The 15,476-nt window shown below is 41.9% G+C and overlaps 1 protein-coding gene across 1 annotated transcript in view; it reads left to right on the forward strand.

Moving 5' to 3' along the window:
* Positions 1 to 6: 6 nt before the first annotated feature.
* The window catches only part of TMTC1 (transmembrane and tetratricopeptide repeat containing 1), a 227,269-nt gene continuing 211,799 nt past the window's right edge, over positions 7 to 15,476 (forward strand). The window contains exon 1 of the mRNA XM_023752313.1: positions 7 to 172. The gene's annotated coding sequence lies outside the window, so the exon portion shown is untranslated. The remainder of the gene's footprint in view (positions 173 to 15,476) is intronic.

The following is a 15,476-nucleotide window of genomic DNA, read 5'->3' on the forward strand; positions in this document are numbered from 1 at the left end:
CTCCCTGCAGGCGAGTTCGTGCACGACGACGTGTGGGCGATCGTGAACAACCCCGACCTGCGGCCCGGCACCCCGCTCCGCTGGAGCATCTTCACGAACGACTTCTGGGGCAAGGGCATGGCCGAGAACACCAGCCACAAGTCCTACCGGCCGCTCTGGTCCTCACCTTCAAGTGAGTCCCCGCCTCGCGCTCGCCGGGTTCCAATCTCTTCACTCCCCCCACGCGGGCTGGGCGAAGTTGCGGGACCGGGTTGGGGGGCATTTCTGTTCTTGCCGCCCCTTCCCCTCCACGCCTCGCTCCTCTCCAGACTCTCCACGCCGCTCTGCTCCGCCGACCTCCGTCCCGCTTCTCTGGGCTCCGGGGCGGTTCGGGAGGCGCGGGCTGGGGAGTTGGGATCGAGTTTCTCAAGAGTCTGCGCTCCGGGCGGGTTCGTCTGTCGGAACAAGACTGGGAGAGGGGCTGGGGGAGCTGTCTCCGCACCCCCCACCCCTGCTGGAACGTGGTCAGGGGAGACCAGTGCGGGGCCCCAGGAGTTCCGAATGGGTGGCTGTGGTGGCGATGCTTCCAAGTTGGGAATTTCTCCGAGGCGTTTAGGCAGCTTTGCAGATGGGGACTGTCAGTGCCTGAGGGGTCGCGTTCCGAGGAGATGAGGCGGGACCCCTGAGTTGCTAGGGCTGCCTGAGTTTGGGGGAGGAGCAGGGGAGCGCGCAGAGGATCTTTCCCGGCCCCCAGCCTGGGCTGCTCCCGGAACCTCTCCAGACTGCGGAAAGAACCCCGATGTCGACTTTAAAAGGTGCAAAGCAAAGGAATGCAGAAGCGTGGGAGCCACTGGGGATCCTGGCGTCCCAGTCGAAATAGTTTTTCTTTTACAACCTCGGAGTCATGATTCAGCATTTCTGATGTGAATAACGTGTAAAAGGGGACCCGAGGGAACGCCAGTGTTTTGTAGGGTGGAGATTTTCTTGAATTTCAAAGAGAGCTAGCTTCAGACGGAAGGGGCGAAAGGCTGCTGTGAGGGAAGTGCTATTTCATACATCATGAGCTTGACTCCACCGCTTCTAATTTGACTCAGCATTGAAGCTGGTAATGTGTCGGATAAAACTGTTGAAATCAGGTTGGTTCTGTATCATCAGCGTTCTGAGACTTTTCCAACGGGTGTAATCTGAACCCGTCTTTATGGTAACGATTATTTGAGACGGGATCCGCAGTTTGAAAAGCCTGCCCGGGCCTGGCGGCGAGGGTCCCTTGACAGGTGTCTCTGAAGACTTAGAAAAGGAAACCATAGCAATTGGCAACAACCCATGGGTTTTTGACTTAATTATTTCCACTGCAAGTTTAATGTTTTAAGGGGGGTGAGGAAATTGCACATTTGACTCTGAAGAGAATATTTCATAAACATTTGTCCTCTTGGAAAGTGGTTTTGGTTTTCAGCTGAAAGTCAAAAGCCCATGAATTGTTGCCAATTGCTATGGTTTCCTTTTCTCAGTCATCAGACACCTGTCAAGAGACCTCACCCTGGCCTCCAGCTCGAGTTGCTCAGTACTTTCAGTTTTCTGAGTGTTTCTTTAAAATCTGCTAAGATGACACAAATATAAATGTTTAACTTCCAGACTGACCTGATTTTTAATTTGTTACACTGAGGGCTGGTGGTTAATTTAAGGTGTGGAAGCTCACAGCATGAGGTGTGCGGGACTTACAACTGCCATGGAGACCTTCTATGTCCCTGGTCTGTGCATTTTCCATTTAGAAAAGGTCAGTGCCAAATGCTTCTGCCCAGTTGGTGGAGGGTGAGGAAGAGTGTTTTCACTTCTTGACTTTGTAAAAAGTTTTTATTTATTTTTTAATTCATGCAGGAGATGGCAGGGGCAGAAGAGAGGAGTGTGGGAATGGAGTAGACCATGAGGCAAGGCCTTTGATGAAGAGGAAAGTTAGTAGGGATATGGCAGAACAGAGGCAAAGGAGAAGAAGGGTTGGGGGTGGGGTGGGCAGAGAACATCTCTTGGAATCACTGGTTTTAAGAAGCAGCTTGGTGTCTAAGGTGCATTGCTCTTTGTATAGTGCATCTTACTGGCTATGTAATGTATACTTTTAAAAACAATTATTTTTGAGAAGATCGAGTTGCAAATCTGGGGTGCAACTGAGCACTAATTGGAACGGGATGGGTGCCTCTTCAGAAACAGAAAGTGAACTAAACTTTCTGTACTCATAGGTGTTGATTTAAATAAGACCTGGAGCCCAGGTTGTGGGCCTGATCCCCAGTAGGGGGTGTGCAGCAGGCAGCAGATCAATGATTCCCTCTCATGGATGTTTCTATTCTTCTCCCTTCCTCTCTTTCTAAAATCAATAATAACACACTTAAATAAATAAATAAATAAATAAATAAATAAATAAATAAGACCTGGACGTTTCCTTTACACAGTCATCTGAGGTGAAACTGATGCAATAGCCTAAAGCCAGGCATGTATAAAGGATGACATAAACCGTCCTAGACCCACACAGCTCTAAAGATTGTTGCAAGGAAGGGCATAAAACATCACACTTATTAAGCTGTTCAGTGTGAACCAAGTAGGTAGTTGGTAAAAACACAGAGTAGCCTTTTACATATTTTCAAACTACTATAACTATATCTAAGTTAGGCCTGTGTGAACAAAGATCTTAGAGAATTTAAAACCACTGTACAAATTTTTTTTATTTATTTATTTATTTATTTATTTATTTATTTATTTATTTATTTATTTTTATTGTGGTAAGAACACTTAATATGAAATCTACCACCATAAGTTTTTAAGTGTACAGCACAGCATTGTTAACTGTAGACACAATGCTGTGCAATAGATCGCTAACACATTTCTCTTGAGTAATTGAAACTATGCACCTGTTGAACAGCAACTGCTGTCTCTCCCAACCCTACTGTTGGCAACTACCATTTTCCAAGCTGTTTCTGTAAGTTAGACTGTTTTAGATACCTCATAAGTGGATGTCTGCAAATGGCAGATTTTACTTAGCATAATGTCCTCCAGGTTCATTTATGTTGTGACAGATGGCAGGATTTCCTTCTGCTTTTTAAAGGCTGAATAACCCATTGTATGCACACACCACTTCTCTTTATCCATTCATTTGACATTGGACACTTCAGTTGTTTCCATATCTCGATTATTGTGAATAATGCTGCAATGAACATGGAAGTGCATATATCTCTTTAAGACCCTGACTTCAGTACCTTTGGATATATACTCAGAAGTAGGATTGCTGGGTCATATCATAATTGTATTTTTAATTTTTTAAGGAACTTCTATCCTGTTTTCTATAGTGGCTGTACCATTTTACATACCTACCAATAGTGTACAGCAAGCATGTCAAACTCACGGGCCGCATGCCTCATTTATTTGGCCCATGTTAGCCTTTGAGTTTAACATGCTTGGTGTACAGGGTTCCAATTTCTCCACATCTTTGCCAACACTTATCCCCTCCATCCTAACAGGTGTGAGGTGATATCTCATTGTGGTTCTGATTTGCATGATTAAGTTTTGATATTAGTGATGTTTAGCATTTTTTCATATATCTGTTGGCCATTTGTTTGTGTTCTTTGGAGAAATATCTATGTCCACCCATTTTTAAATCAGATTATTTGTTTTTTGTTCTTGCTTTGAATTATAAGACTTTCTTACATATTAATAACATGACAGGTATATGGCTTACAAATATTTCTCTCCTATCCCATAGGTTGCCTTTTCATTCTGTGGTTGTTTCTTGTGCTATGCAGAGGCCTTTTTGTTTGGGTAGTCTCATTTGTCTAATTTTGCTTTTATTGCTTGTGTTTTTTGATGGCATATCTAAAAAACCATTGCCAAGCTTAATATCATGAAGTTTTCCCCTATGTTTTTCTTCCAGAAGTTTCAGAGTTCCAGGGCTTACATTTAAATTTTTAAGACATTTTGAGTTGGTTCTTGTGTGTGGTGTAAGATATGGGTCCAATTTTATTCTTTTCCATATGGACATTCAATTTTACCAGTTCCATTTTTTAAAGACTATCCTTTCTCCATTGTGTATTCTTGGCACCCTTATTGAAGATCATTTGACCCTATAGGCCTGGGTTGATTTCTGGGCTCTCTGTTCTTTTCCTTTGGTCTATATGTCTGTTTTTATGCAAGTACCATACTGTTTTAATTATTGTATCTTTGAAGTATATTTTGAAATCAGAATGCTATATTTCCTAGCATTGTTCTTCTTTGTATATTCAGTATATTTGTGGTTCAGTATGAAATTCATGATTTTTTTCAATTTTTGTAAAAAAAACTATGGGATTTTGATAAGGATTACATTGAATCTATAGATGACTTTGGGTAGTATGGGCATTTTAACAATATTAAGTCCTCTCATCCATGAACATGTGATGTCTTTCCATTTATTTATGTATTCTTTAATTTTTTCATCAATGATTTGTGGTTTTAAGTGTACAAGTTTTTCACCTCTTTGGCTAAGTTTATTTTTATGTATATGTTATTCTTTTTGATACTATAGTAAGTGGAATTGTTTTTTTTAAATATGTTTTTATTGACTTTAGAGATAGAGGAAGGGAGAGGGGGAGACAAAGAGAAAAACATCTATGTGAAAGCTGAACAGTAATTGGTTGCCTCCTGCATACCCCCTACCTGATATCGGATATAGAATCTGCAACCCGGGCATGTACCCTGACCAGGAATCAAACCAGCAATTTTTTGGTGCCCAGGACAATGCCCAACCAAATGAACCACACCAGCCAGGGTGAAGCTGATTTTTTTAATTTGAATTTGTATCCTGCAACTGAATTCATGTATGATTTCTAATCACTTTTTGGTGGAGGCTTTAGAATTTTCTAAATATAAGATTATACCATCTGTCAACAGACATAATTTTATTTCTTCCTTTCTGATTTAGGTGCTTTTATTTCTTTTTTCTTGCCCATTGCTCTGTTTAGGACTAGTAGTACTATGATGAATAGAAGTGACACAAGTGGGCGTTCTTAACTTGCTCTTGGTCTTAGAGGAAAAGCTTTCAGTTTTTCACTAATGAGTATGATAAGCTGTGAGCTTTTCATACATGTTCTTTATTATGTTGCAGTAAATTCTCTCAAAACCTAGTTGTTGAAAGTTTTTTGTTATTAAAGGGTGTTGAATTTTGTCTTTTATTCTGCATCTATATATGATGAGCATGTGATTTTTATTGTTTGTTAGTGTGGCATATCACCTTAATTGATTTGTGTATGATGAACCATCTTTGTGAACTAGTGACATGATTCACATGTTCTTAATATAGTGTAAGTCCTTTGGTAGTTAAGATCTTGGCAAATATTTTCTCCCACTCCATAGATTGTCTTTTCATCCTCTTCACAGGGTCTTTCCTAGTGCAAAACTCAAATCTTTTTTTAAAATTAAAAGTACTATATTACCTTTGATTCAATAAATCAATGTTACACATATGGAGAGCTGGAAATTCCCATAAGAATAAACAATAAATAAAGAGGCATAATGCTTGTAATTACAAAGGTGCTTGCTTGTATACAAAGATACTATTCGCAGTTTTTTCTCAAATAAGAAATGGGCTGAATTTGAAATGGGTTTATCAGAGTGCCTATTTTTTACCAGTTTGCAGGGCAGGGCACAATGGAAAATGAAGGCAGCTTATCAAGATGTGGTGGCTTTGTTTTAGCTATCCTGGAACTAAATTCCTTTCCTGAACTGTACTGGGTTAGAGATTTAGAAAGTGAAAGTGAAATGGCCCTGTTTCCATTCAGAAGGTTGGTGTAGGTTTCAGTGCTACTGCAGCCTTAGAAGCTCTGGATACTCTGCCGCTGGTGTGAGCGGTTAAAGCTGGGTCCACAGCTCCTCCAGAATGCTCCAGATCTCCTTTACTGGGAAACCTGGTGCAGGTGAGTGTGCAGCTCTGGGGGGAAGGGTATTAATCTGTTTGCAAGCCATTTGCATCATTAAAGTTAGAGCCTCAGAGGTTGTGAGAAGTGGAAGTATATTCCAGCTCATGTTCATGGGTTCCCCTCACCCTCCCTTTCCCTTACTTCAAGTGCATCCATCCTCCCTTCCCAAATGCCTGCTGGCTTTCCATTTGTCTTATAGACACAGAGCAGCCGCCTTCCAGAGGCCATCGAACCAGCTTCCACATTATAAAAGGTCAAGTCTCTATAGTAAATCCCTTCTGCTCTATCATTTCTGGTGGTTCCACTTCTCTGGTCAAGCCTTAACTGATACAAATGGTCATCTTTTTGTGCTCCTTGAAGTGAATTTAGAATTCTAATGAATTTCTGTTTCTGGTCAAATTTTCCATTCAGTCTTTTGATAAGATCATTTCCAAGGGCACATAGGAATATTTTTGGACCATTGTAGAGCAAAGTCAAAACATCTGTGAAAACTTAATCTGCAGCAGTAACCTTTTTTTATTTTGCTTCTTTATCCTTCACTGGCCATGACCTGGTTTTAACTCTGGAATCAGGAGAAATGCATTATGTCACTCTGTATATCAGGCGTGGGGAAACTTTTTTCTGCCAAGGGCCATTTGGATATTTATAACATTATCCATGGGCCATACAAAATCATCAACTTAAAAATTAGCCTGCTATATTTGGTCCAACATTTAATTAACTCACCCCTAATGCCTTGGCAGGGCCAGACACTGAATTGACACAACACCCCTCCCCAACCCCCCCACTTTGAAAAATGGCCTTGATTGATTTAAAAGGTGCTTAGCTTGTTAGTTTTATTTCCTCCCTAGCCCCTTGCTCTTGAAAAGAAGCTCCTGCTGGCTGGTTGGCAGTGACATTCAATATCAAGAAGCAACCAAAGCTTCCTCAACAAGAAGGAACCAATGGTTTTTCTGGTTTTTTTTTTTTTTTTTTTTTTTTTTTTTTTTTTTTTTTTTTTTTTTTTTAATATATTTTATTGATTTTTTACAGAGAGGAAGGGAGAGGGATAGAGAGTTAGAAACATCGATGAGAGAGAAACATCGATCAGCTGCCTCCTGCACACTCCCCACTGGGCATGTGCCCGCAACCAAGGTACATGCCCTTGACCGGAATCGAACCTGGGACCCTTGAGTCCGCAGGCCGACGCTCTATCCACTGAGCCAAACCGGTTAGGGCAAGGTTTTTCTGTTTTAAAGATGGGGAAATGAAGGCAAATTAAAGGACCTTAAACTCATTCTCTCTCTGTGTTTAGGCTATTAGATCCTAGTGTTCTACTAGGTTGCTATAAAGTTTTATTTTATTGAAGGCTTCATATGGAAATGTAAGCCATAAGAGTGAAAGTGGGTGGCTTAAAATGTCAGAGTTAAAAAATAGAATATCTTAATATGTGCAGCTGTAAGGATTTGCAGCACTTTAATGTTTGCATCTGGAGAGTTGTTTTTGCATAAGTTTGCATCTTTTAGTCACAAATGATATGGCAACCATGAAAATCAGCTTTATCCTCTATGCTCAAAACCAAAAGGAAATGGTGGCATGTTCCCTTTGTCCCTGTTCCTTTTGATTTGACTTGTATGGGAATTCATTTTGAGATAGGTTACTGCTATAAGACTGGTAAGTTTGCTTTCTAAATCTGTGATAGGAGATAAGTAAAGATTATTCAGGATGTTTGATTAGGTTGTCTAGGATGTTCAGTGGTGGCTATAGCCAAGGAAATATGATTGAAGGCAAAAAAGATTTTGTAGAGAAAATTTTTAAAAATGGCTTCTGAAAATTCCATGCTGAACTAAGTTTATTGCAGAAATTTCAGGAGTGGGAGGAGGTTGATCATTGCCTGTGAGCACATGCTTTAGATGTAAGATAGGCTTTACACTACAGTCTAGACAGCCGTGGGCAAACTAAGGCCCGCGGGCCGGATCCGGCCCATTTGAAATGAATAAAACTAAAAAAAAAAAGACCGTACCCTTTTATGTAATGATGTTTACTTTGAATTTATATTAGTTCACACAAACACTCCATCCATGCTTTTGTTCCGGCCCTCCAGTCCAGTTTAAGAACCCATTGTGGCCCTCGAGTCAAAAAGTTTGCCCACCCCTGGTAGTAGTATAGGAGGGATGGAAAATGAGAGGAATATCTATATTTTGTTAATCCTCACCCACCTGAGGATATTTTTCTATTGATTATTTTTTAGAGAGAGTGGAAGTGAGAGGGAGAGACAGAGAGAAAGAAACATGGATATGAGAGAGACAGAAACATCTATGTGAGAGAGAGATATCGATTTGTTGCCTCCCACACTTGCCCCTACCAGAGCCGGGGGATTGAGCCTGCAACTGCAGTACGTGCCCTTGACTGGAATGGAACCCATGACCCTTCAGTCCAGGGATGGAGCTCTATCCACTGAGAAAAACTGGCTAGGGTGAGAGGAATATATTTTTGATTCCTGAAGGTTTTTTTTAAAAGGCTAGTTCTTTATTTTTTATGTCTCGGTTGTCTGACAACCCTTTCTTTTTCTTTTTCTAAATATATTTTTATTGATTTGAGAGGAAGGGAGGAGAGAGAGAGATAGAAACATCAATGATGAGAGAGAATCATTGATCAGCTGCCTCCTGCACACTCCTCACCGAGGATCGAGCCTGCAACCTGGCATATGCCCTTGACCGGAATCAAACCTGGGACCCTTCAGTCCGCAGCTTGATGCTCTATCCACTGAGCCAAACCAGCTAGGGCGATTCCTGAGGGTTTTTATACGTGAATTTCCGAATGAAGGTTTGGAGAACATCTTCTGAAGTAGTTTTTCCCCCCCTTCCATTCAACAACTGTCTTTTCTATCTTCCTTTGTAGCTACATTCATATTTTTCCTAACTTTGAATATGTGGTCATTCCACTTAAAAAAGAGGTGAGGAATGTTTGATCAAGCCAAAATGATGGCAGTGATCCTTTTCCAAATGATAACAATGGTTTCTGTTCTACAAGGCCCTGTTGGATCTGATTCCTGGTCACTTCTCAGACCTCTAGTCTATCAACCTCATTCTGTTTACATCAACATTCTATGAAGAGCATTACTTTTCCTTATATGGGCCCAACCTGCTGCTACCAGGCCTTTGCACTTGTGTCTTCTTCCTGGAATGCCTTCCCTAGATCTCTGCAGTTTTGCTCTCAGCTTCTTCTCACCTTCAGCTTCTTCTCACATGTCACTTCATCACAGAGCCCTTCTCTGGCTACCGATCTAAAATAGCAGACATTCATTCCTCCAAGTTTCAGCCTTACTCTCTTACCTTCTTTGCCTTACTTAGTAGCCCTCACTGCTACCTGGCATCCTATATTTATTGTTAGTTTTAATCTCCTCTCACGACCCTGTGAGCTCCAACAGCTGTATCGTTAGCACCCAGAATGGTTTCTAGCATGCAAAGTAGGGGCTCAATAAATTACTGTTAATAGAATGAATTCATCATTTTCGTGAATACTTGACTTCTTCAGGTAAATATTTAGGTAGGACTACACCTTTATAATGTAGAGGGAAAAGTCTGCTTGACTTATTTCTTGGCTTATTTACTTTATTTATCTTCCTCTTTCAAAGGGAAAGGTGGAGGCAGGCAAGGAACCACAAGTGGTTCCAGTGGGGTCTGCTTACTGGGTGGTGAAGAGGCAGCTTTGATTCTGAATGGGGAAGTGTGGCTCTCTATTGTAATCTTCTGGGAATGTGACATTTTAGAATAAGGGTCTTTAGCACTTTTGTATCAAACTCCTCTTGCCTGGTGTACTGCAGTGTGATGGTAGTTGGATGCTTACCCTGAAGTTTAAGGCTGGACACAGCAGTTATACCTTCTGAGGCAATTCCCAGAATTACACTGAGTTCTTTCCCTGCTCTGCTTTCCATGCCCTGCTCTCAGGGGACTAACGGTCATCCATGCCAGTGTCTATTGTCTAGAAAGAATGGTCATTTTCCCCCCAGTCAATGAGGTTGACATGAATTATCATTTCCGATTGTGTCAAATGGAGTCTAAAGACCCAAAAGTACTTTCTCAAAGGAATTATGACGACTATGACTTCCTCTCACTGAGTGTACAATAAAGAGTGTCTCTGGTCTTTGACCCAGGTTCCTGGGAAGGAGATTCTAAACCTTGGAATTTCCGGAGTGATAGGTGAACATTCATTGTTCATGGTGGGCCCCTGGGGCTGCACCTGAGTTTATGCTAAAGAAGAGGTCACTCATGGTGGGCCTCCAGAGAGTTTCAGAATGGGGGCTGGCCATGCTGGAAAGACCAATCATGTGATTAGAGAGTTGGGACTTAGAGTCACATGATATCAGCCCTACCTTCTAATCTCCTGAAGGGGAAAAGGGTGCTGGAGACTGAGTTTACTCATGTGGCCAATGGGTCCATCAGCCTACCTGGTATGTAATGAAATCTCAGTTTAAAACTCAACATTGAAACTTGGTTGAGCTTCCCTGGTGGGTAATCTTATATCTGTACACAGAGAGGGTGATGTGTCTGAAGACATGGAAGGTTTTTCTCTAGGACTCTCTCAGATCTCACTCTATGAGTCTTTTCTTGAGACTGATTTTTATTTGTGTTTTTTATAGTAACACTATATAATCCTAAACATAGTGTTTTCCTTAATTCTGTGAGTTGTTCTTGCAAATTATTGAATCTGAGGGAGTTGTGGGAATCCCCAAATTTGTGGCCAGTTTGTCAGACATGCCAGTGGCTTGGAGACCATTGAAGTTGCATCTGGTGTCTGAAGTGAGAGGACTCTTGTGCAGGACTTTGTCATCAACTGTGAAATCTGTATATACTCTGGGTAGTGAGTGTCAGTATTTCATGACATCCAGGAACTCCTGTAAACACGTACCTTTAAAAAAATTTGCTCAAAATTGACAACTCAGTTAGAGTTATAACTAAGTATATCATACTTAGTGTTGATCTGTTAATTTTCATTATTTGCTGCCTCTCTTTTTGAAGATTTTCTTCAGGAACTTGTCTAGATATGGTTATTGCTCTTCCTATCCTCAGTTTTCTCACTCTTTCTTTGATGCACTGAGTACTTATGAGATAACTAGGGACTCAATGCACGAATTCATGCACCTTGAAAGGAACTGTGGATCACGAGGCTGCAGTGGGCACAGGGGTGGGTCTCAGCCCAAATCTGTGCCCCTGCCTGGCCCCTCCCGCCACCCCCTCCGTCCCCTTGCTCCCATGTGCTGGCCCCACATGCACCTGCTGGCAGCGGCTGCTCCCCCAATCGCCCCTCAGGAGCAGGAGGAGGTGGAGAAGCCTTCAGGGGTGATCAGGGCTGCCAGCTGCCCCTCACACCCGCTGATGGTGCCGAGCAATCAGGGCCAGCGCTGGCAGCAAGTGCAAGTGCCTGGCAGGACCGCCATGCATGGGAGCAAAGAATTTTCAGTAACCCCCAGAGGCTTGCCCCGATGACAGTGACCAGCACCCCACCTTGGTCTGACGTCCCCACTCACCTGCTCCACCATCCTGCCATGGCCGATGCCTACCATGTTCCGCATGTCCCCTGGTGGTCAGCACACGTCATAGTGACCAGTTGTTCAGTTGTTCCACCGTTTGGTCTATTTGCATATCAGGGTTTATATATATATATAGATAGTGACAGTAACTGCCCATTGGGGTATGGTCTCCTCCTGACCAGCTCCCCTTCCTCTGTTCTCTCCCTATAACTTCCTCACAGTGAGGTGAAGATGTGATGTCTTGAGCTCAAACAAACATCATGAATTTTGCTTTTGCCTCAGAGCACCAATCTCTCCTCTGTCCTGCTGCTTATATTGGTACCTTTCAGTAACATCTTTTGGTTCTTTAGATATATTAACTGATGATGATTTACTGATTTGTTCCTGGTACTGAGGGAAATGCAGAGAAGAGCAACCAAAATGATTAAGGGCCAAAGGGATTGCCTTAGAGGAAAAATGAGAAGAACCAGATGTTGTTATTTATTGGTTGAATGATCTAAGAGGACTATAGAAACCACTTGCAAGCATTTGAGAGCAGTGATGATAGCAAGAGATGGGAAGAAGAAAAATGATGATAGAGGAAGACAGGAGAATACACTGTGTGTTTAATATTGAGCTGTGGAAACTCACCAGGCAAGTGTTGGAGAACCCATCATTTGAGACAGTAGAAACAGATGATAAGGGGTACATTTAATTTTTTTTCTTTTCCCTGATTTGTAGTTCTTATTGGAAAAGAATGTATGTTGTGTTATTCCTGAGAAAACTGGATTTTTCTGGTAAGCATGGCAACCATCTGTAGTCTTCCCTTAAGCTTTGAGAACTCTGTCTCTGTTCCGAGTATCACCTGTCTTGAATCACTGGGTTGCTTGGGGCAGATCTCTGGGCCCCATTTTAGATCTCCTGACCAAGAATATCTTGGGAATCAGCAATAATAGCTATCATACCAGGTGGTTCAGAATCCTGGGAACCACTGAGACTCAATGGGAACCTATATTCAAATAGGTTGAGATGCCAAAGTCTCTCTAGCATAATGTAGAGAAAGAAATCCAAAGCTCTTTAACATAGGAATATTAGGATGCTTTCAGACACTTCCCACCCTTTTCTCTACTTTATCCTCTGAGAGGGCCAGGCGATTTCCCTTCACCAGGACACTGGGAAATGCATTGGTGAGGGAGCATCTGCAGCTTTGAGAAGCTCCGTGTTGGCTCTTTTCTGAAGGTGAAGGAAGTGTAATGTGGGAGATGCTGCCAGTGAGGTGGGCTTTCTGGTTTCGGTGGGAGTGATGGAACCCTGGAGTTCCAGAAGGCAAGAGCTTAGCTGCATTTACTGTGAAGGCAGCAGGGGCAAGTGGAAATCAGAATGTTTGGACCCACAGGCATCATTGGTGGTGGCTTATTAATTATGTTGTCCCAGGGAATGAAGTAGATGGTCCTCTTAAGTGTTGCTGGCTCTGTAGACCAGAAAAACTTCAGGTTCAGGGCCAAAAAGCAGACTCGAGTCACTGCAATGGAGAGTCATGGCCTCTTGTGCCTTTTCCAGACTTCTGACAGTTTCTGAGGGTAGACCTGTCTGACTGAGGAAGGACCCTAGCGCAGTCCCTAGTACAGTGGTTCTCAACCTTCCTAATGCTGCGACCCTTTAATACAGTTCCTCATGTTGTGACCCCCAACCATAAAATTATTTTTGTTGCTACTTTATAACTCTAATTTTGCTACTGTTATGAATCATAATATAAATATCTGATATGCAGGATGTATTATCATTGTTACAAATTGAACATAATTAAAGCACAGTGATTAATAACAAAAACAATATGTAATTATATATGTGTTTCCTGATGGTCTTAGGCGACTCCTGTGAAAGGGTCGTTCGAACCCCAAGGGAGTCACAACCCACAGGTTGAGAACCACTGCCCTAGTAGAAGTCTGTTCCCAAGATACAGCTTGTTTTTGTTTTTCTGAACCAGAGCTATTTTTTCAAAAAAGAAAATTGAAAGAGAGGCATGGGCTTTATCTAAAAGAGAGCTTTGGGCTGTAATAGTGTGAGGAGATGGGGTGGGGCAGCCAAAGGTTTTTCTTCTCCCCTCCCTACCCCTCTTCCTGAGACTTCTTGGTGCCAAACTGTGTGAGCCTGTGACCTTTCCTGAGGACTGGTACCCTCTGATTGCTGTGTGCTCATTATGACCCAATCTTTCTGGGCAGTTGTGCAAGGAGGCAGAGGAGTTCAGATGAAGGAGGGATGCTGTGCATTCATATTTGCCAAAATCTGGAAGGCTTTCAACCACTCAAACATGATTATTAAGATTATTTCAGAAAAATATTTTATTTCCCATTGCTTGCCTAGCTTTAAATGAGAAGTGAAGGCTAAATCAAATAAAAATTAGAGATTGTAGCATTGGAAGGGAAAGGTGATCTTTTCCAATTCTCAGTTATTGTAAGTTTTATTTGTTCATTTAGTAAACTTTCATTTAGACTCTACTGTGTGCTAAGTTCGATGGATACAATGATGAAAAGAAATCAATTTCTCGCAATGTCTGAAAAATGCTTTTAATATTTTAAGAATATAATAAAAGAGCTTAAGAAAATCGAGTACATGCTGTAAAGGAATACATTCAGGGTGATGTGGAATAGGAGAGACTGTTCTTTTTAGATGGTATTTAAGGTGGACTGTTGTCATGCTTCTGTGTGGACCTATTCTACTTTTAAATATTCTTTCTTTGAGCTGAAGTCTGCCTCCTAGTAGTTGACAGGCACTATGGCAAATTGTGAGTACTTGTGCCATCCAAATGGGCACCCAAATATTTCCATGCCATCTCGGTGGGCACTCAAATATTTCCCTGCAGCCAAGTAGGCCCAGAGTTGCCAGGTCTTCTAATATTAGAAGAGAAGCTGAAATTTTTTTAAACTTTTTTTCCTTTATTGATTAAGGTATTACGTATGTGTCCTTTTCCCCCCATTGCCCTCCCACCCCAAAACCGTTCATGCTTTCACCCCCCTGGTGTCTATGTCCATTGATAATGCTTATATGCATGCATACAAGTCCTTTGGTTGATCTCTCCCCCTTACCCCCACCCTCCCCTACCTTCCCTCTGAGGTTTGAGCATCTCTGATCGATGCTTCTCTGTCTCTGGATCTGCTTTTGTTCATCAGTTTATGTTGTTCATTATAATCCACAAATGAGTGAGATCATCTGATATTTATCTTTCTCTGACTGACTTATTTTGCTTAGCATAAAGAGAAGCTGGAAATTTTTATATGAAAAGCACCTGTTTTAAAATATTGTGGGGTTTTTTAAGTGTATACAGGTGAAACAAAACAATTTGCAGGCTAAACCTAGCTCTTGGGTAGTGTGTTTGGAACATTGTAATTGGATCATAGTTTCCCCTTTGGGAGCTACTTAGGATAAGTGCATTGCTTCAGTATCTCACTCACTCATTCATTCATTCACTCATGCTTCCATCCATTCATTTATTTATTGTGTGACAACCATGCACCACACATTGTGCTAGACACTGGGCATATAACCATAAATATAGCAAAGATCCTTTCCTCTGGAAAACTTGGTATCATTTCTGTCATCTTTCTCTAGTCTGAGCATCCCAATTTCCTCAAATCTACTTTCCTGAGATATCACTTTGAGATCCTTCCACCCCCCTAGCATCATGGAACTCTCTTGTAAAAGGGCCTCCATTTTTAAATAGCACTCTAAGGAGCTGCTGTCTCACATTGGATACCGGTCACTTTCCCACACCCGCCTGCAGGTAGAATACCTCCCTCTTCCCTATCTCTGCTCCTGGTAGGTTCTTCCATTGCTAGAATTTTTTAAACTAGCCATTAATTATCTGTTTAAGTGCCCCTCTTTCTTTTACTATGCTGCTACCTCGTTGGTAGCAAATGCCATGTCTTCTCTTTGTATCTCCGGGCCCTACATCATACCTGACATGTAGTAGGTGCTCAATAAACATCTGTTGGAGTGAATTGAAATGAAAAATAGTTTGACTTACATAGTTCCCTGTCTGTCTGTTGGTGGATTGGTCTTTCTGGATATCCAAG

This window comes from Myotis lucifugus, unplaced genomic scaffold (genome assembly GCF_000147115.1).
Source record: "Myotis lucifugus unplaced genomic scaffold, Myoluc2.0 scaffold_30, whole genome shotgun sequence".
In the NCBI taxonomy this organism is placed as follows: domain Eukaryota; kingdom Metazoa; phylum Chordata; class Mammalia; order Chiroptera; family Vespertilionidae; genus Myotis; species Myotis lucifugus.